Genomic DNA, 21684 nt, shown 5'->3' on the forward strand with positions numbered 1-21684 from the left:
TTATTTTTGTTAAGCAGATGAAAGGGAGGCTGTATAAATCCTTTCTATCCACCTCTCCCTCCCTTACCCAACCCACCTCACCTCAATTTGTGCATTGTTCTTCACAGCCTGCACATGTGCTGTATATTGTCACACATGACTCATTTGGCAGGATTCCTGCCTTTGTGTCAGAAAGGACCGAGTTCAAATATCATTCTGCCAAGTTCAAAAATCTCAGCTCACATTCCAGTGAAGCACTGATAAGAGTTCTGCACTGTTGAAAGTGTTAACTATTGGGTGAGAAGTTGAGCCTCAGTTCTTCCAGGTAAAATATATCAGGGGTCTGTTTCAAAAACAGAGTGAGGGAGTTACCCCTACAGTCTGGGCCAATAAGTATCCTTCAGTCAGCATCACTGAAAAAAAGAATATTTCATCATAATTATTTCGCCATTCATGGCGGGATCTTGCTGTGTGCAAACCAGCTGCTGAATTTCCTGTGCTACAGCATAGTTTATACTTCGATAATTCATCATTGTCAGCACAATGCTTCGGCAATAGTCTGAAAGAAATGTGAAAGGCATTATATAAAGAGGAGAAAATTTGAAGATGCTGGAAATCCAAAGCAATACACGATAAATGCTGGAGGAGCTCAGCGGGCCAGGCGGCATCTATGGAAAAGAGTGAACAGTCAGGATGATGAAGGGTCTTGGTCTTAAATGTCGACTGTTTACTCTTTTCCATAGATGCTGCCACACCTGTGGAGCTCCTCCAGAATTTGTGTGTGTGGTGTTATATAAATGTATTTTTCTTAACATTTGGAACATCTAGTATGAAGGAATTGTATCGAGGTATCTAAAAGTAATTTGTATTTGGGTTATAAGCCTATGGAACCTGCAGGATATACCTTCAGTATCCACTTTATTAAGTGCCTCCTGTACCTAATAAAGTAGGCACTGAAAATATGTTCGTGGTCTTCGGCTGCTGTAGCCCATTCAATTCAAGGTTCAATGTGTTGTGTATTCAGAGATACTCTTCTGCAGGTCACTGTCGTAAACGTGAGGTCATTTGAGTTACTGTTGCCTTTCCATCAGCTTGAACTGGTCTGGCCATTCTCCTCTGACCTCTCGCATTGACAAGGTGTTTTTGCCCACAGAAATGCTGCTCACTGGATGTTGTTTTGTTCTTTGCACCGTTGTCTGTGAACTCTGGAGACGGTTGTGCATGAAAATCCCAGGACGTCAATGGTTTCTGAGGTACTCAAACCACTCCATCTGATCATTCATTCACAAAACAATCATTCCATGGTCAAAGTCACTTAGATCTCATTCTGATGTTTGTTCTGAACAACAGCCGAACCTCTTGACCATGTCTGCATACTTTTATGCATTGAGTTGCTGCCGCATGATTGGCTGATTAGGTTTTTGCAATAAGGAGCAGATGTACCGGTGTATCTAATAAAATGGTGACTGAATATACAGCACATCAAAACTGACATTAAATTATATTCCATATCTTAGAGCCCTAATACTTTACTTTCATTCTTATGTTAACTAGGCGGAATAATAGTTTGGCATTATCTAGATGAGCCAAGTAACCTACTCCTGACCTAAGTCGTGCTCTATGACTTGAATAAGTAAGACATAAAAGACCTGCAGTTAAGTAGCACAGCTCTTTCAGAATACAGTAAAGCATTTCACTGATGAAAGGTAATTGCCATGAAATATTAACTCAGCTCCTCGCTCCATGAAAGCTGCATGACTTGTAAAATATTTTTGGCTTTCTTGCAAGTTACCAGCATCTGCTCAATTCTGAATTCATCCAAAGTTCTTCCGAGAAGTAGTCACTGATGAAATATGGGAACGGCTGAAGCCCGCCTGCACACACCAGGCTATCATAGTGGATGTAACAATGATCAGGTAATCTGTTTTAGACTTATTGATTGGAGAGAAATATTGGCAAGTACAACAGGGATGTGTTGTTTGGAGAGAAATAACCTGAGGAATAACACTAAACCCCCAAGGAAAACCGTCACTGCGACCGGCACCTTGGTCGTCTCCGAGGCTAAGGTACAAAGATCATTCTAATGCGTCTACAGTTGCACGGCGCCTGGGCCAGATAGCATCCCAGGGCGAGTAGTCAAAGCGTGCAAGGCACAGCTGTCTAGTGTGCTCACAGACATTTTTAATCTTTCCCTCTCCCAGTGTGCAGTGTCCTCCTTCTTCAAAACATCCACCATTGTCCCTGTACCTAAGAAAACCAAGGTCCCTGTTGCACTCACCTCAATCATAAGCAAACGCTTTGAGAGGCTGGTGAAGGACTACACCTGCAGCATGCTAGCACCCACACTGGACCCGCTACAGTTCACCTACCGACACAACCGATTAACAGACGATGCCATAGCCACAGCACTATATAACGTCCTCATTCACCTGGAGTAGAGGGATGCTTATGTTAGAATGGTGTTCTTGGTCTACAGTTCAGCATTCAACACCAGACTTGACAAGAAGATCAGAGACGTCGGCCTGCACCCCACCTTGCTCAGCTGGATCCTCGACCTCTTGTCGGATCACGGACAGGTGGTGAGGATGGGCTCCTTCACTTCTGCCTCTCCAATCCTTAACACAGGAGTCCCCCAGGGCCATATCCTGAGCCCTCTCCTCTACTCCCTATACACCCACGATTGTGTTGGCATGCACAGCTCCAATCTGCTGATCAAATTCGCAGAGACACGACAGTGATGGGCCTTATTTCCAACAATGATGAGACAGCCTACAGAGGAGGAGTCAGTGCCCTGACACAGTGGTGCCAAGCAAAACAACCTCTCCCACAATGTCGAATAAACGAAGGAGATGATGGTGGATTACAGGAGGAACGGAGACAGACTAGCCCCTATTGATAACAATAGGACTGTAGTTGAAAGGGTATTTTCAAACTCTTCGGTATACACATCACCAAGGCTCTCATCTGGATGGTACATATTGGCTGTGTGGTGAAAAAAAGCTCAACAATGCCTCTTTCACCTCAGACAGCTGAAGAAGTTCAGCATGAGCCCCCAGATCCTCAGGACTTCCTACAGGGGCACCATCGAGAGCATCCTGACTGGCTGTGTCACTGAGTGGTAGGGGAACTGTACCACTGTCAGTCGCAGGGCACTGCAGAGACCGGTGTGGACAGCCCAGCGCATCTGTGGATATGAACTTTCCTCTATTCAGGACACTTACAGCAGCAGGTATGTAAAAGGGGCCCAGAAGATCATCAGGGACTCCAGCTGCTGTACCACCATCTGGAAAACAATACCACAGCATTAAGGCTAGGACCAACAGGCACGGCTCCTGGACAACTTCGTTCATCAGGCCATCAGATTGATCAATACACATTGGTCTGATGGCATATTTAACTGTACATTGTATCTGAATGAACATACCTTTTGCACAAAACAATAATGTATACAATCTTAGTGTTTGGGCAGTATCCTCCACCATTTCTCTTCCTTATGCGATAGAGATACAACATAAAGATTTTCACTCCCTCGTGTTGTGAGGTGGATGTAAGAAATAAATTTCTAATTCTAATTCTAATAAGAATATTGGCAAGGAAAATAGGGAGATGTTGATTGGAGAGAAATATTGGCAATTGCAATGGGGGCATGTCACTGGCACTGTAATAGCATACAATACCATGTATGTTATCATGCATAACCATAGAAACTACAGCACAGAAACAGCCCTTCTTGGCTGTGCCGAACCATTTTCTGCCTAGTCCCACTGACCTGCACACGGACCATATCCCTCCATACACCTCCCATCCATGTACCTGTCCAATTTATTCTTAAATGTTAAAAAAGAACCCGCATTTACCACCTCGTCTGGCAGCTCATTCCATACTCCCACCACTCTCTGTGTGAAGAAGCCCTCCTAATGTTCCCTTTAAACTTTTCCCCCCTCACCCTTAACCCATGTCCTCTGGTTTTTTTCTCCCCTTGCCTCAGTGGAAAAAGCCTGCTTGCATTCACTCTATCTATACCCATCATAATTTTATATACCACTATCAAATCTCCCCTCATTCTTCTACGCTCCAGGGAATAAAGTCCTAACCTATTCAACCTTTCTCTGTAACTGAGTTTCTCAAGTCCCGGCAACATCCTTGTAAACCTTCTCTGCACTCTTTCAACCTTATTTATATCCTTCCTGTAATTTGGTGACCAAAACTGAACACAATACTCCAGATTCGGCCTCACCAATGCCTTATACAACCTCATCATAACATTCCAGCTCTTATACTCAATACTTTGATTAATAAAGGCCAATGTACCAAAAGCTCTCTTTACGACCCTATCTACCTGTCATGCCACTTTTAGGGAATTTTGTATCTGTATTCCCAGATCCCTCTGTTCCACTGCACTCCTCAGTGCCTTACCATTAACCCTGTATGTTCTACCTTGGTTTGTCCTTCCAACGTGCAATACCTCACACTTGTCTGTATTAAACTCCATCTGCCATTTTTCAGCCCATTTTTCCAGCAAGTCCCTCTGCAGGCTCTGAAAACCTTCCTCATTGTCTACTACACCTCCAATCTTTGTATCATCAGCAAATTTGCTGATCCAATTTACACATTATCATCCAGATCATTGATATAGATGACAAATAACAATGGACCCAGCACTGACAGGCCTCCACTTGGAGAAGCAATTCTCTACTACCACTCTTTGGCTTCTTCCATTGAGCCAATGTCTAATCCAATTTACCACCTCTCCATGTATACCTAGCGACTGAATTTTCCTAACTAACTTCCCATGCGGGACCTTGTCAAAGGCCTTACTGAAGTCCATGTAGACAATATCCACTGCCTTCCTTTCATCCACATTCCTGGTAACCTCCTCGAAAAACTCCAATAGATTGGTCAAACATGACCTACCATGCACAAAGCCATGTTGACTCTCCCTAATAAGTCCCCGTCTATCCAAGTGCTTGTAGATTCTGTCTCTTAGTACTCCCTCAAATAACTTACCTACTACTGATGTTAAACTTACCGGCCTATAATTTCTCGGATTACTTTTCGATCCTTTTTTAAACAACAGAACAACATGAGCCACTCTCCAATCCTCCGGCACCTCACCTGTAGACAGCTTCATTTTAAATACTTCTGCCAGGGCCTCTGCAATTTCAACACTAGTCTCCTTCAAGGTCCAAGGGAACACCCTGTCAGATCCCGGGGATTTATCCACTTTAATTTTCCTCAAGACAGCAAGGACCTCCTCCTTTTTGATCTGTACAGTTTCCATGATCTCACTACTTGTTTCCCTTAATTCCATAGACTTCATGCCAGTTTCCTTAGTAAATACAGACGCAAAAAACCTACTTAAGATCTCCCCCATTTCCTTTGGTTCCGCACATAGCCGACCACTCTGATCTTCAAAAGGACCAATTTTATCCCTTACAATCCTTTTGCTCTTAATATACCTGTAAAAGCTCTTTGGATTATCCTTCACTTTGACTGCGAAGGCAACCTCATGTCTTCTTTTAGCCCTCCTGATTTCTTTCTTAAGTATTTTCTTGCACTTCTTATACTCCTCAAGCACCTTATTTACTCCCTGCTTCCTATACATGTCATACAACTCCCTCTTCTTCTTTATCAGAGTTGCAATATCCCTTGAGAACCAAGGTTCCTTATTCCTATTCACTTTGCCTTTAATCTTGACAGGAACATACAAATTCTGCACTCTCAAAATTTCTCCAATGAAGGCTTCCCACCTACCGATCACATCCTTGCCAGAGAACAACCCATCCCAATCCATGCTTTTTAGATCCTTTCTCATTTCTTTAAATTTGGCCTTCTTCAAGTTAAGAACCTCAACCCTAGGACCAGATCTATCCTTATCCATGATCAAGTTGAAGTAGGACATAGTAGAACATAAACCTACTCTTTCAGATGTGGTATGCTATTTACTGAAGAACAGCTCCAATTATATAATGTATAAATGCCATATCTAAGCTGTGATATCACAATCTCCCCATTTTAACTGCACTATTTGCACTATTAATTTGCTGCTGAATAAGTGATTTGAATTGGAAAATTATTTAATGTGTGATAAAATAAGCAGCAGAGATATAACAAGGAGTAGGGACATTATGTTGCAGTCATATACCTGTAAGTCATTGATGGGACCACATTTGTAGTATTGTGTACAGTTTTGGTTATCCTATTGTAGGAAAGACATTGTTGAGCTGGAAAGAGTGCAGGAGAACAAGGATGTTTCCTAGATTAGAGGGCCTGAATTAAAGGGAGAGATTGATCATGTTGGATCTTTATTCCCTTGAGCACAGAAGAATGATAGATGGTTTTATAGAAATTTATTAAATTATGAGGGGTATAGGTAAGATGTACAGTCATATTTTTTTCCCTAGGATTGGTGAGTCCAAAGCTGGAGGGCATAGTTACAACGTAAGAGAGAAGAGATTTAAATGAGACCGGAGAGGTGACCTCTTTACAGAGGTGCCAGAGGAAGTGGTTAAGGCAGCTGCAGTTGCAACATTTACTAGGCATTTCGAGAAGAACATGGAGGGGAAGGGCTCGGAGAGTTGTGGGCCAAATGTGGGGACGTGGATCTAGAAGGAAGGATGCTGTGGCCAGTATTATATTTTGTAACACCAAAACATAAAACTAATTGAAATAAATACAAGGGGGTCTTAGTTTTGCTTTTACTTTTAGCAAGACACACACTTATGATGTGGTGGTGTGATGACGTATGCCACTCACATAGTTTTACATATAACCCAGAGTGAATTATTTAAACAAACAAGGTTGCTTAAGCAAGCAATATATTTACAGTATTACTCAAAGTATTACTGAAACATTAAACACACAACATTCCTCCCTGTTTAACTATAAACTCCAACTATTAGTGATCGCTATTAGTGATTTGTTGGGATAGTGCTCAGCAAGGCAAAGTGATAAGATTAAGTAAACTAGACGGCAAAGAAGTACAATGTTCAATACCCAACAATAGAAAGTGGACTAGAGGAGATATTTCGTGGATAACAACAAAAATTGCTATGGATGAGATTAAACAGAACCTAAAAGGAGCAAAAGCTATTGAGGCCAAACGTTTGAAAGGTACAAGAAATGGGAAAAAGTGTGATAGTTTATCGTAATGATTAACTTTGATGAAGAGAGATTGCCGACTAACGTTTACTTAGGGTATATGTGTTACGCGGTTAGAATATATATACCACCGCCTTTAAGATGCTATAAATGTCAGAAATTCGGGCACATTGCGGCGGTCTGCAGAGGAAAACAAAGATGTGGGAGATGCGCTGGAGAACATGAATATGGGAAATGTGAAGCGGGCGCTAGGTTGAAATGCTGCAATTATGGCGAGGAACACAGCGCAGCTTATCGAAGGTGCATTTATAGCAAGAAGGCGGCTGAGATACAATATGTAAAAGTAACTCAAGGAATCAGTTATGCAGAGGCAGTGAAAGAAGTTGATGAAAAAAAGGCTGTCATGCAAACAAATACAGGGAATAATAAACTGGTGAATTGTGAGGGCTGTAATATGAAAAATAAGGATACACTATTAATGAGTAGAAAGGATTTCATACTTTTTATGGTGGATGCAATTAATTGTTCAGTGCAAACAAGCAAAAAGACTGAAAAAATTAAAATTATAGTCAAGTTTGCAGAAAAGTATCTTGGTATTACAGGGATTAGGTGGGAAGAAGTCAAAGAAACGCTGAATGGAGGATCCAACAGTTCACAGGCAGGGGAGATGGAATCTTAATGGCAGTATACTTATCGCAAATGGTCAAGAATTTAAGAAATATGTTTCAGAACTTAAGGAAAATCCTCAGATTTTATGGTTGAAGCTCAGGGTAAATGTGCAGAACTCCAACAACAAATAGAAGTACCTGACAAGAACACACTGTGAGTTGGAAAAGAGATTGGAAAATGGAGGAAATTATTACAAAAGGAAAAGGAATTTGTTGCAAGGTGTATTATCTGCATTCGGATTGTAAAATGAAAACATGGAGGCAAATAAAGAAGAACTCTGAGGTCTCAGTAAACAACTACAGGCTACAATCCAAGAAAAGGAAAACCTGAAAAAGCAGATAGACTTGGAAAAACAGCAATTTTAATAGTATAACGTGAGATAATTACTATTCTTTAACAAGACGATTTTAGTCTTACAGGTGATGTAGATGAAATCAATGTAATTGAGGTAATGCAACTACATGAAAACATGTGACAAAATTAGGGAAGAATAGCAGTTTGCGGCATTATTTAATGAGCGCATTAAGCATTCACGAGGAATTGCAACTACAGAGTGATGCTAGTAGAGAACTACAGGCTGAACTAGACTGTCTAAAGTAGAGAACTCCAGGACATATTTGGTTAGAACACCACAAGTCTAGCAGGTGGCGGTAATGCACCGAAAAACTGGGTGCCAACCATCATAAAACAAAAAAGAAGAAGAAGAAGCCTTTGGATGCTGGATTGTTCCTGTCCATACCCCCGTCTGAATCCCTTCCCTTCCCCTTCCTTCTGTTGCCTCGCCTCGCCTCGTCTCAAGCCTTGTCTTGCCTGTAACCCTTGCCTGCACCGCTGTCAAGTTCCATTGCCGGGGCAAAATAAGGAACTGTCTATTGTTGTCTTGAACTGTCTCTGTGTCCATGCCTTCGCTAGGTAGGTCTGGCCGTTTGCCGCTACCTAGTGTTGGGATCTATCTTTGTGTCCTCGCCTTTGCTAGGTAGGTCCGGCCATTTGTCGTTACCTAGTGTTGGGAACCGTCTGTATCTACGCCTTCGCTAGGTAGGTCCGGCCATTTGTCGTTACCTAGTGTTGGGAACCGTCTGAGTTCCTCTATCCTGGGCAGAGGATATTGATCTGCTTTCAGTACTGGGTTGATGCTGACCTTAAAATCACCATAGAACCTGACAGACCACTGTTGTTGCCCATGGACTCCACGCAACCTTGGAAAGAATTCCTTCGACCTCCATGCATTCTAACTCACTGACTTCTGTATCACAGATGGTATAAGGAACCGAGCAGGCATTGCAAAACTTATGTGTGTCATTTTCATTTAATGCTATTTCAACCTTGAGTTTTCCAATGTCATCCCTGAAACCTGCTGTGCCATCATCCAGCACCCTCCTAATTCACATTCAGTCAACTCTGTTGCAGGGGATGTAGCATGCAAATGGTGGATGGATCTCCAATCAAATTGTAGTTGTCTCAGGCAATCGTGACCCCAAAGTGCTGATCCTCCGGTTTGCCTCATATAGTAATGTGCAAAAGTCTTGGGCAACTTAGCTATACATATATGTACCTCTGACTTTTGCACACTACTGTATGCATATATTTTGCTTTTTGTAACTTAGAGTTTTTTTTAGTATGTATTGCATTGTACTGCTGCTGCAAAACAACAAATTTCATGACATATGCCAGTGATATTAAACCTGATTCTGATTCTAATTAGCATAAAGAACAAAGACAGGCAAGGTTAAAACTTCTTGGCTGGGGAAATGAGATGTCTGTCAGCAAAGGTGGACTGGAGGCAGCTATTTCAAGTTAAAGATACAGTATCTTTATACTAATAAATTGGCTCAAGATGTTTGACAAGGGCATTATCAAACACGTTTTTCACTATATCATATAAAGAAATAGAGACAAGCCACTTAAAGAGATTAGTTTTAAGAATTTTATTAGAAGAGGAGAGAGTGTTGGGGTAGGGTGTGGAGGGTGAGCAGAGGCATCATTTCCAGTGATTAAGGAGATGGCAACCAGTGGCAGAAGATTAAAACTGGCACTATGTAGGCAGAGGGACTGAACTGGAGGAGCACACAATCTACTGGAAGCCCAAGACTCAGAGAGTCATAGAAAAATACAGCACAGAAACAGGCCCTTCAGCCCATCTAGTCCATGCCAAACCATTTAGCTGCCTACTCCCATCGACCTGCACTGGGACCATAGCCCTCCATATCCCTACCATCCATGTACCTACCTAAACCCTCTTAAACATTGAAATCCAGCTGGCATGCACCAGTAGCACTGGCAGCTCATTCCACACTCTCATGACCCCCTAAGTGAAGAACTTCCCCTCATGTACCCCTTAAACTTTTTACCTTTCACCCTTAACCCATGGCCCCTAACTGTAGTCTCACCCAGCCTCAGTGGAAAAGGCCTGCTTGCATTTTCTTCATCTATACCCCTCATAATCTTGTAGACCTCTATCAAATCTCCCCTCGATCTTCTACATTCCAAGGACTGTGTATGTGAGTGAGTGGGTGGGAGGGAGGAACAGGGCTTGTTTTGCTGTTGCTGCTTTGTCACTTGTGTATTCAGTTTCGTTGTGTTCTCTATTATTCCGCCGATGCTATGTTGGCGCTGGAATGCGTGGTGACACTTTTTGTGGTATGTTTCGATGTACATGTGATAAATAGACAAGAATCTCGAATTTTGGTGGGTTGTCAGGATGGAGGAATTTACAAGGAGAGGAACCAATGGCAGGATGATGAAAGGGTTAATTTTATCACTGAGTGCTGCTCGTTGGCATTTTATGAACTGCATTCATTGAGAATGCCTTTGCTATCTTGTTGACCAACGGTCAGGGCCACCTGTTGATGTGTTGGTCATGCAGCTGTCGAGTTAATAGGCAACAGCCTGTCGCTCAGCTCATTGATATTTTGTGCCAGTTCCATGAGCTTCCTGTGAATGCTAAACACAGTTGTCGTCCCCTCACTCCTTTTTCTCTCGCTCTTCCACCCACTAACACCTCAGCCAGACACTCGGCAAAGATACAAATTATTTTGGATTTGGGTTTTGGTAATATAAATTTCAAATGTGGACCACCAATACGAGGCTGGATCGTTTTCTGATCATAGGAACCTTTCTGATAGATTGGCAGACCAGAAAGAGGATAGTCTTTCTTCCCACAGACAAGCTACACATATACTTCACGGCACAATTGAAATGGCGAAAATCTCACCTTCACAAAATTAACTTGTTAATTTAAAATAGATTATTTGCTCTTGAGTACTTCCATGTAAGAGGTAATTCAATGCATTCTTATTTTAAAATGCATTCACAAATATAAATGATGAAAAAGAAGAGGATATATTAAACTATTTACTCAACTTTGAGGGTAGTCCCAGAAGTAATTAACACGCAAATATTTTTGTATGTGGAATTATGAGCAGGAATATAGTGCAAAAAGATAAAATCTATAGCCTAACTCTCGTGCACATTCCCACAGTCTGATGAAAGATCATTGGCCTGAAACACTAGTACTACAGGCTGAGTACCCTTTATTCGAACACCCAAAATCCAAAAACCTCCGAAATCAGAAAGTTTTTGAGCGCTGACACAATGTCACAATTGGAAAATTCCATGAGTTGCTAGGAAGGTTCCCAGGTGATATGCAGATGTCTGCACACTGTAATATTGATGTGACTCAGACACCGCTGTAGATTGAACAACCACGTTTATTCACCAGACTTCCTTTTTTTTTACTTCTCTACGTCCTGGCATCATACGCACTCTGGCGCTACGAATACTCACACAATACATTACATCCCCCTTATCAAGATTCTTTTTACAACACTGAATTACCAAAACAATGCCTCTAGGTATGCCCTTCTTACAGTGCAACAACCATGACATAAACTAATAAAAACTTACCTTCTTGTACTGTATTCTGCATTGTATCTTACAATACTAACAGCAGTGTATTTTCTTTTACTAACATAGACTAATAAACCTTTTATTTCACACCTTGGAACTTATGACATAGAACATAGTACAGCATAGTACAGGCCCTTTGGCCCACAATGTTGTGCTGACCCTCAAACCCTGCCTCCCATATAACCCCCAACCTTCAATTCCTCCATATACCTGTCTAGTAGTCTGTTAAATTTCACTAGTGTATCTGCCTCCACCACTGACTCAGGCAGTGCATCCCACGCACCAACCATGCTATGGTAAAGGAGATAGAATTGTGATCACTATCTCCAAAATGCTCTCCCACTGAGAGATCTGACACCTGACCAGGTTCATTTCCCAATACCAGATCAAGTACAGCCTCTCCTCTTGTAGGCTACATATTGTGTCAAGAAATCTTCTTGAACACACCTAATAAAGTCCACCCCATCGAAACCCCTCGCTCTAGGGATATGCCAATCGATATTTGGAAAATTAAAATCTCTCACCACAACAACTCTGTTATTATTACACCTTTCCAGAATCTGTCTCCCTATCTGCTCCTCGATGTCCCTGTTACTTTTGGGTGGTCTATAAAAAACACCCAGTAGAGTTGTTGACCCCTTCTTCTTCCTAACTTCCACCCACAGAGACTCCGTAGACAATCCCTCCATGTCTTCCTCCTTTTCTGCAGCCGTGACACCATCTCTGATCAACAGTGCCAGTCCCCCACCTCCTTTACCTCTCTCCCTGTCCTTTCTGAAATATTTAAAGCCTGGCACTTGAAGTAACCATTCCTACCCCCGAGCCATCCAAGTCTCTGTAATGGCCACAACATCATAGTTCCAAGTATTGATCCATGCTCTAAGCTCATCCGCTCTGTTCATAATACTTCCTGCATTAAAATAGACACATCTCAAACCATCAGTCTGAGCTCGTCCCTTCTCTTTCACCTGCCTATCCTCCCTCTCGCACTGTCTCCAAGCTTTCTCCATTTGTGAGCCAACTGCTTCTTCCTCCGTCTCTTCACATGTGTGACTTTGCCCCAAACGGTGTGAGACTGTATAGAAACATAGAAACATAGAAAATAGGTGCAGGAGTAGGCCATTCGGCCCTTCGAGCCTGCACTGCCATTTATTATGATCATGGCTGATCATCCAACTCAGAACCCCGCCCCAGCCTTCCTTCCATACCCCTGACCCCCGTAGCCACAAGGGCCATATCTAACTCCCTCTTAAATATAGCCAATGAACTGGCCTCAACTGTTTCCTGTGGCAGAGAATTCCACAGATTCACCACTCTGTGTGAAGAAGTTTTTCCTAATCTCGGTCCTAAAAGGCTTCCCCTCTATCCTCAAACTGTGGCCCCTTGTTCTGGGCTTCCCCAACATCGGGAACAATCCCCCTGCATCTAGCCTGTCCAATCCCTTTAGGATTTTATAGGTTTCAATCAGATCCCCCCTCAATCTTCTAAATTCCAACGAGTACAAGCCTAGTTCATCCAGTCTTTCTTCATATGAAAGTCCTGCCATCCCAGGAATCAATCTGGTGAACCTTCTTTGTACTCCCTCTAAGGCAAGGATGTCTTTCCTCAGATTAGGGGACCAAAACTGCACACAATACTCCAGGTGTGGTCTCACCAAGGCCTTGTACAACTGCAGTAGTACCTCCCTGCTCCTGTACTCGAATCCTCTCGCTATAAATGCCAGCATACCATTCGCCTTTTTCACCGCCTGCTGTACCTGCATGCCCACTTTCAATGACTGGTGTATAATGACACCCAGGTCTTGTTGCACCTCCCCTTTTCCTAATCGACCACCATTCAGATAATAATCTGTTTTCCTATTTTTGCCACCAAAGTGGATAACTTCACATTTATCCACATTAAATTGCATCTGCCATGAATTTGCCCACTCACCCAACCTATCCAAGTCACCCTGCATCCTCTTAGCAACCTCCTCACAGCTAACACTGCCACCCAGCTTCGTGTCATCCGCAAACTTGGAGATGCTGCATTTAATTCCCTCATCCAAGTCATTAATATATATTGTAAACAACTGGGGTCCCAGCACTGAGCCTTGCGGTACCCCACTAGTCACCGCCTGCCATTCTGAAAAGGTCCCGTTTATTCCCACTCTTTGCTTCCTGTCTACTAACCAATTCTCCACCCACACCAATACCTTACCCCCAATACCGTGTGCTTTAAGTTTGCACACTAATCTCCTGTGTGGGACCTTGTCAAAAGCCTTTTGAAAATCCAAATATACCACATCCACTGGTTCTCCCCTATCCACTCTACTAGTTACATCCTCAAAAAATTCTATGAGATTCGTCAGACATGATTTTCCTTTCACAAATCCATGCTGACTTTGTCCGATCATTTCACCGCTTTCCAAATGTGCTGTTATCACATCCTTGATAACTGATTCCAGCATTTTCCCCACCACCGACGTTAGGCTAACCGGTCTATAATTCCCCGGTTTCTCTCTCCCTCCTTTTTTAAAAAGTGGGGTTACATTAGCCACCCTCCAATCCTCAGGAACTAGTCCAGAATCTAACGAGTTTTGAAAAATTATCACTAATGCATCCACTATTTCTTGGGCTACTTCCTTAAGCACTCTAGGATGCAGACCATCTGGCCCTGGGAATTTATCTGCCTTCAATCCCTTCAATTTACCTAACACCACTTCCCTACTAACATGTATTTCGCTCAGTTCCTCCATCTCACTGGACCCTCTGTCCCCTACTATTTCTGGAAGATTATTTATGTCCTCCTTAGTGAAGACAGAACCAAAGTAATTATTCAATTGGTCTGCCATGTCCTTGCTCCCCATAATCAATTCACCTGTTTCTGTCTGCAGGGGACCTACATTTGTCTTTACCAGCCTTTTCCTTTTTACATATCTATAAAAGCTTTTACAGTCTGTTTTTATGTTCCCTGCCAGTTTTCTCTCATAATCTTTTTTCCCCTTCCTAATTAAGCCCTTTGTCCTCCTCTGCTGAACTCTGAATTTCTCCCAGTCCTCAGGTGAGCCACTTTCTCTGGCAAATTTGTATGCTTCTTCTTTGGAATTGATACTATCCCTAATTTCTCTTGTCAGCCACGGGTGCACTACCTTCCTTGATTTATTCTTTTGCCAAACTGGGATGAACAATTGTTGTAGTTCATCCATGCAACCTTTAAGTGCTTGCCATTGCATATCCACCGTCAATCCTTTAAGTGTCATTTGCCAGTCTATCTTAGCTAATTCACGTCTCATACCTTCAAGTTACCCCTCTTTAAGTTCAGAACCTTTGTTTTTGAATTAACTATGTCACTCTCCATCTTAATGAAGAATTCCACCATATTATGTATGTATGTCTAGTCTCTGTATCTAGCTGGAAGTTTGACTTGTCTCTCAGACCGTGTGTGATACAACTGTGACTGCGCTTGTCCTTCATCCGTGTCAGTCTCTCGAGTGGCCTCTGTGTCCTTGCGGTCTGCATCACTCTTGGTGTCGTTTGTTTCCATGTCTGTATATGTGGAAATGTCCTGTGCATCTGTACGTGGAAACTCCCTCTCGCCTGTCTTCAGCAGATACTTCCTGTTCCTCCTGTAGACTCTTCCATCCGGCGTGCGAACTATGAAGGATCTTGGTTGCTGATGTCTGTTCACACCCACAGCTGGTTGCCAAGTGTCTCCTCTCTGTATTCTGACATTTTCACCTGTATGCAGATCTAGCAACTGTCTCGTATGTCTGTCATAGTAGCTCTTTTGCTTTATTTGCTTGTAGTTTTGCTTGTCATGTACTTGAGCGTTACCTTCAGGAGTCAGTAGAGTTGTGGATGTTGGCAGTTTGGACTTCAGACGACGTCCCATCAACATCTACGCAGGAGAGAACCCCACACCCTCAATCGGTGTGTTGCGGTATTCAAGCAGAGCAATGTAAGGGTCACCGTTGCTGCTATTGCCTTCTTGAGCATGTTCTTGACAGTTTGTACAGTTCTCTCTGCTTGTCCATTAGACTGAGCGTGCCCTGGACTGGAAGTAACATGTTGAAATTCCCAGCTTTCTGAGAACCCTCTGAACTCACCACTGGCATATTGTGGACCATTGTCACTAACGACAATATCTGGAATACCATGTCTTGTGAATGTCGGCTTCAATGTGGTAATGACACCTCGACTGGACGTGTCACTTAACTTGGTAATCTCTGGATATTTTGATTAATAGTCCACACAAAGCAGATATTCTGCACCATTGTAGTAAACGAGATCTGTGCCAATCTTCTCCCATGGTCTTCCTGGTAGTGGGTGGGGAAGCAGAGGCTCTCTTGGATTGCTGTTTTTGTTTTCAATACAGACAGCACACTGAGACACAATGTCCTCTATCTGAGTTGACACGCCTGGCCAATAGAGAATGTCCCTCGCTCTTTCTTTACATTTCACTATCCCCAGGTGTGACTCATGAATTCTGTTGAGCATCTCCTGTCTCATTTGGTTTGGTATGATGAGTTTTGTTGTTTTGAACATTAGTCCTGACACATAGCTGATCTCCTCTAAATGTCCAGTATTTCTGCTTTTCCTTTGGAACATCATTTCTTTCTGTTGGCCATCCATTCATTGTAATGTCTCTCAGTATTTGCATTTCAGGATCATCTGCAGCCGCTTTCCTGAACATGTTCAACTTCCCCTCAGAGATGGGTAGCTGAGGTGTAACCCAATTGACCTCCAGCTCTCTTCCTAGCAACTCTTCCTTTTGCTCTTTGAGGTAAGCACGGCTCAAAGTATCAGCGATGTACAGTTCTTTCATAGGAGCCTGGTGGAGTGGCTTTTTGAAGATGCTCTCAATTGGTTTGTGATCGCTCTCAACCTGGATTTCTTTGCCACATACATATTGGTGGAACTTCTCACACCCATAAAATATGGCGAGTAATTCCTTCTTGATTTGAGCATATCGGCATTGACAGTCCGTAAGTGCTCGTGATCCATACGCCACAGGCCTCCCATCCTGCAGTATAACAGCTCGTATTCCCTCCGAACTGGCATCCACAGACATTGTCACCGGTTTATTGACATCATAGAACTTGAGTGCTGGTGCATTGGTAACCAACAGCTTCAATGTGTCAAAACTTTTCTTTTGTTCGTCTTCCCAATGCCATTCAGTGTTGCTCTCTAGTAGCTTTCGGAGTGGAGCGCTGACCTCTGATAAGTTGGGAACGAATTTGGCAAGATACTGTATCATGCCCATGAACCTCAATAGTTCTTGCTTGTCTTTGGGTGGTGGTAGCTGTACCACAGCTCTGACCTTTTCATCACCTGGTTTAGCCCAGCAGCACTGAGCACATGACCTATGTATTTGATCTCTGTAGTTCTGATCTTACATTCACTTTTGTTCAGTTTTAGGTTGTACTCACGTGCTCTTTCCAGGAGCTTCCTCAGTCTCTGATCATGTTCCTCAATTGTGTCACCCTATATCAGCAAATCATCAATGATATTGACCACCCCGTCCAGGCCTTCAATCATTTGTGCCACGGATCTCTGGAATACCTCTGATGCAGAAGAAATCCCAAAGGGTAGACGCAGGAAACGATATCTCCCTATGGGCGTGTTGAAAGAACATAATTTGAAACTTTCTTCATTCAGCTTGATCTGCCAGAAACCTTGATTTGCGTCTAATACTGAAAAGTATTTCACATTAGGCATGTGGGAAACAACCATGAGCAGCGGATAGTTCTCTCTTTTGATGGCTTGGTTGAGATCTTGTGGATCCATGCAAATCCTCGTCTTTTTTTCTGTGACCACTGTCACCATACTATTCACTCAGTCAGTTGGTTCTATTTGCCTTGTTATGACTCCCATCTGTTCCATTCTGTGTAGCTCCTCCACTAGTTGATCTCTGAGAGCTACTGGAATCTTTCTTGGGGCATGCACGACTGGTGCAATAGTTGGATCAATCTGGATATGGTGTTTCTCTGGTAAACATCCTAATCCAGAAAACAAGTCATCAAAGTCTTTGAGAATGTCATTTTCTTTTTCAACACCATAGATTCGCTTCACCAGGCCTAGCTTTGTGCATGTTGCTTTGCCCAGTATTGCTGGAACATGTTGCTGTACTATTTCAAACTCGACCTTGTATTTTTGACCTTTGTACACACAGGTGAGTGCTTTTTTTCCCCAGTGGCGCCGTCTTGTGGCTGAAATATGCAACAAGCCTGCAGGTGGATTTTCTCAATCTTCCTCTGATGTCCAGTGAGTTGAATGTTTCTGCTGACATTACATTGCACTTTGCCCCAGTGTCAAGATTAAATGTCACATTCCTCCTGTTTATTATCAGATCTTGAGTCCAATCATCTTCATCCTCCATCTCTGCATTGTCAATATTCTTGAAGCATACCTCCTGTTCCACTTCAACTGTGCCAATGAACATGTCACTGTTGCCCTCACTCTGTTCCACAGCGTGCATTTTCCTTGCGTGCTCCTTCGATTTGTACATCTTTGCAAAGTGATTCCTTTTCTGGCATAACTTGCTTGTCTGACCAAAGGCTGGATATTTTCTGTATCCATGTTTATAACCACGTCTGCTGCAGTTAATTTCCTTTTGATCATCCTGTGGAGCTGGCTTTGTCCTGCTCTTGTCAGTTTTCACAGTTTTTATTTTGTGCACTTCAATCTCTTCATTGAGCACTTTAACCTGACTTGACGTGATCTCGCTGGCATGGTAAGCATCAATCGCCTTTTCTAATGTAAGATCCACCTCTCTCAATAGCCAGCCTCTCACTTGATCATCCCGTATGCCGCAGACAATCCTGTCACGTAGTAAAAAGTCATGCAGTTGACTGAACTCACAGTCTTTTGCCTTGCTCTTCAAATCTGTTACAAAGGTGTCTATGGTCTCTATTGGTCCTTGAATCCTCATGAAAAACTTGTGTCGGATGTACAGTAGTTTTTTTCTCAGTTCACAGTAATCTTGAAACTTTTCCTTCAACAATTTTATCTTGCTCATCGTCTTGGAAGACAAACGTGTTGCAAACCTTTATTGCCTCTTCCCCCGCCACATGCAGAAACGTAGCACATTGCACTTTCTCCGTCTTTTCGGCTACACTGTTAGCGGTGCAAAATAGCTCAAACTTCTGGATCCATATTTTCCAGTTCTCAGCAAGATTACCTTGTAGGCTTAAACTTGATGGTGACTGTAACTGTGACATCTTTTATGTGTCTTCTCTTCCTTTTTTTTCACGATTTCTTCTGACACGATGTAATATTGATGTGACTCGGACACCGCTGTAGATTGAACAACCATGTTTATTCACCAGACTTCCATTTTTTTTCACTTCTCCACGTCCTGACGTCGTATGCACTCTGACGCTACGAATACTCACACAATACATTAAACACACCACAGACAGTTCTGAGAAGTGATGTCACATATGTAATGAACAGAAATTGATGAAAAATAGAAAAAAACACAGCATAAAGCAAAAAATGAAGATTTTTTATCTCAATTGAAAGAGCAGATTTGTCAGTACTGGGGTGAACATACACTGCTTAACGGTATGCTGATCATGAAACAAGCAAATAAACCCGATGAACTGAAATTGAAGGTAATTGTGAATATTCAGCAGGCTGGTTGCAGAAATTTAAGAAAAGGCATTGCATTAAATTTTTAAACATTTTTGGCGATAAAGCATCTGCTGATCACAAAACAGTGGAGAAATTCATTGATGAGTTTGTCAAGATTGTCGCTGATGAAAATCTAACACAAGTCTACAATGCTGATTGTTTTTATACCTTACAGAAAACCTAAAAAAAAGTAAAATACTAATACAGAGTATTGTAACCTTTTAATCTAAACACAGACTGAAAGCCTACTGTTGTTGATCAAGGTATTCTCCCGATGATGTTGTGCTGTTTTTGTTACCCAGTAGACATTGTATTTTCATTATATTGATAGCACGTAATAATTTTTACTGTTAACTACAAATGTGTTGATAAGCAAGTCTAAGACAAAGACTGTTTACTGGTAGTACATAAATTCAGAGACGGAAATGATAGTGATCCCACACTATCTCATTATATATTCCAAAATCCAAAAAAATCCAAAATCCAAAAATTCTGGCCCAAGCATTTCAGATAAGGGGTACTTAACCTGTATTTCCCTCCACAGATGCAGTCCAACAAACAGAACATTACCAATGTTTTCTATTTTTTAAAAGTTCAGAATTCTAGTACACATTAGCTGGAATTATAAGCACAGCTCTCGAAAACTGTCTGCACCATTCATTCAGTGTTAAAACAATATTGCATGTCTCCCTACCTCTGTAATAAAAGTTTGTAAAATATGAAATTTAATAGTATCTATTAAAAACAGAATTGCTGAACTCCCATATGTAATGCTGTACAGTTTCAGAAACAGCAGGTGTTCATGAAAAACTCCATTCGAGTTTTTCACAGCTGTCAGCACTTAAGCATGCAGCTGGGAGCTATACAGCAGTCCTTTAAGACACATTTGAACAACAGCACCAGCTACTGAGGAGCGCTGTTTAATCACAGAAAGTAGCACCGAAGCGTAGAGTGTGTGGTCTTTAGTTTACTGAGAGGAACCTCAAGGGGCTAGTTGATCATACCACTACTGATATTCCGTGTTCAAAGGGACCCCTAGAGACACCCCAATATCTTAATATCAGGCATGGCTGTACCTCTCGTCTCATTTATGTATTTTCTTTCTCCAGCTATCTATCAGTTTTTAAAGAAATCTTTACCATGTGAACTTTGATCTGCACCCTATCAACCGTGCTTGTTTTCGGTTTTGGTGATGGGTCCTTGATCTGGAAAACCGGCCCTGTTTCTCGCCACACTGATGCTGCTTGACTCGCTGAGAGATTTGAGTATTCTCTGTCAAGAGCGCCTGTGCTTTAGGGAAGTCAGCTGTGCAGATGAATGCCTATGGTCAGTTTGTTTGCTTTGTGGGCTGATGCAGGAACACTGAGCTAGTCTTGTGGAATTGAAAGTCTGAATGACATTACTAATGCAGTTGCGATCAGAAAACTGTGACTTGTGGCATATATCTGCAGCTGCAGCCATAAGTCCATAACATCATAAGATATGAGAGCAGAATTAGGCCATTCGGCTCATCGAAGCAGCCCTGCCATTCCATCATGGCTGACTTATTATCTCTCATATCCCATTCTCTTGCTTTCTCCCTGTAAACTTTGACACCTTCACCAAAAAAGAGCCTATCAACCTCCACCGTAAATATATCCAAATACTTGGCCTCCACAGCTGCCCGTGGCAAGGAATTCCACAGATTCACCACCCTCTGTCTAAAGAAATTCCTCCTCATCTCTATTCTAAAGGAATGCCCTTCCATTCTGAGGCTGTGCTCTCTGACCCCAGATGCCCCCACTACAGGAAACACCTTCACTACGTCCACTTTATCCAGGCCTTTGACCAGGATTTTGAGTGACTTTGTGCATGAAAGCAAACCAGGGACGTGTATGAGTCTGTAGCTGAAATTTTCATGACTGGGGCTTTCTCTTCAAGATGCAGTTTTGTAGACTTTGCACCACTGAGCATGGATCACTATAAAGCCTAGGTGGATGAAGTAGCATAGAGCATGAAAAAGATGCCCTTTGGCCCATTGAATCCACACCAACCATCAACTATCCATTTATACTAATACTACATTAATTACATTTTTTGTTCTCCCCACATTATCATTAACTCTCCCCAGATTCCATCTCTCCGTTTCACGTGAGGTATAATTTACAGTGACTATTAATCTATTGGCTTGTGAGTCTGTTGGGCTCATATACTATGTCTAGTCCACTAATGCACCCCCCCTTCACCATCCTTCATCCCCTCTTCCCTCTCTCACCTTATCTCTTTGCCTGCCCATCACCTCCCTCTGGTGCTCCTCCCCCATTTTCTTTCTTCCATGGCCTTCTGTCCTCTCCTAATAGATTCCCCCTTTTCCAGTCCTGTGTCTCTTTCACCAATCAACTTCCCAGCTCTTTACTTCACCCCTTCCCCC

Source organism: Mobula hypostoma, chromosome 9 (genome assembly GCF_963921235.1).
Source record: "Mobula hypostoma chromosome 9, sMobHyp1.1, whole genome shotgun sequence".
Classification (NCBI taxonomy): Eukaryota; Metazoa; Chordata; class Chondrichthyes; order Myliobatiformes; family Myliobatidae; genus Mobula; species Mobula hypostoma.